The sequence below is a fragment of the Octodon degus genome, unplaced genomic scaffold (genome assembly GCF_000260255.1).
Source record: "Octodon degus isolate 3935 unplaced genomic scaffold, OctDeg1.0 scaffold00022, whole genome shotgun sequence".
Taxonomy (NCBI): Eukaryota; Metazoa; Chordata; class Mammalia; order Rodentia; family Octodontidae; genus Octodon; species Octodon degus.
In genome coordinates, this window is record NW_004524598.1 from 9,067,690 (window position 1) to 9,068,807 (window position 1,118).

Below are 1,118 nucleotides of genomic sequence, written 5' to 3' on the forward strand. Positions count from 1 at the left end.
CCTAATACTATTTATTACCTTTTACTCCTCAATAGAATTCTTTTTTTTTTTTTTTTTTAGTAGAATTCTATATCTCACTTTTTCTCCTTCTCATCTTCCATTGGTGAATTCTTCAAATTCTACTCTTTTCATTCTCCTCAACCTACTTTATACTGAATAGTATAACCATTAAGCTTCATAAATTTTTGTGAATTTAAGATTTTTAAATTTTTTTTCAGATTTTTTTCCCATAATTTTATTGAGAAACAAATAGCAATGAGACAGTTTCAAATCAAATTGGTAAGACAGTTTCAATAATTAACACACTGCATACTCTCTACCCAGTGGTCATTTGCTGTACAAGATGTAGACATGATATCCTATTTATAAACACCAGGCGCATTTTCGGCTGGTTTGATTCATCCATTCTGAAGAGACGGGGAGCGGGGGGCTCGTCTGATCCAGGGGCCCAGAACCAAGGAGTGGCGGAGTTTGAGAAGCTAGCAGCTCGGGGTTCGGCGACAGCAGCCCCATCGGCCGAAGTTCGGGGCGGGGGGCGAGCGCTCGGGGTTGGGGGGGTCCTGGTCTTTGGGCTTCTCGACTCGGTCCTGTTTCGACAGCGAACATGTCTCGGCCTGTCAGAAATAGGAAGGTCGTTGATTATTCACAGTTTCAGGAGTCTGATGATGCAGATGAAGATTATGGAAGAGATTCAGGTCCTCCCACTAAGAAAATCCGATCATCTCCTCGAGAAGCTAAAAATAAGAGGCGATCTGGAAAGAATTCACAGGAAGACAGTGAAGACTCAGAAGAGAAAGATGTGAAGGCCAAGAAGGAGGACTCTCATTCCGCAGAGGACAGTGAAGATGAAAAAGATGATCATAAAAATGTACGCCAACAGAGGCAGGCAGCATCTAAAGCAGCTTCTAAACAGAGAGAGATGCTCCTGGAAGATGCGGGTAGTGAGGAGGAGCAAGAGGAAGAGGACGAGGCACCATTCCAGGAGAAAGATTCTGGCAGTGATGAGGATTTCCTAATGGAAGACGATGATGACAGTGACTATGGCAGTTCAAAAAAGAAAAACAAAAAGATGGTTAAGAAATCCAAACCTGAGCGAAAAGAAAAGAAAATGCCCAAAC

The 1,118-nt window shown here is 42.4% G+C and overlaps 1 pseudogene across 1 annotated transcript; it reads left to right on the top strand.

Moving 5' to 3' along the window:
• The first annotated feature begins 385 nt into the window (after positions 1 to 385).
• Positions 386 to 1,117, top strand: LOC101560688 (annotated as a pseudogene). Its single transcript, XR_001117030.1, has one exon. The product of XR_001117030.1 is annotated as a nuclear ubiquitous casein and cyclin-dependent kinase substrate 1 pseudogene (transcript).
• The last annotated feature ends 1 nt before the right edge of the window (position 1,118 follows it).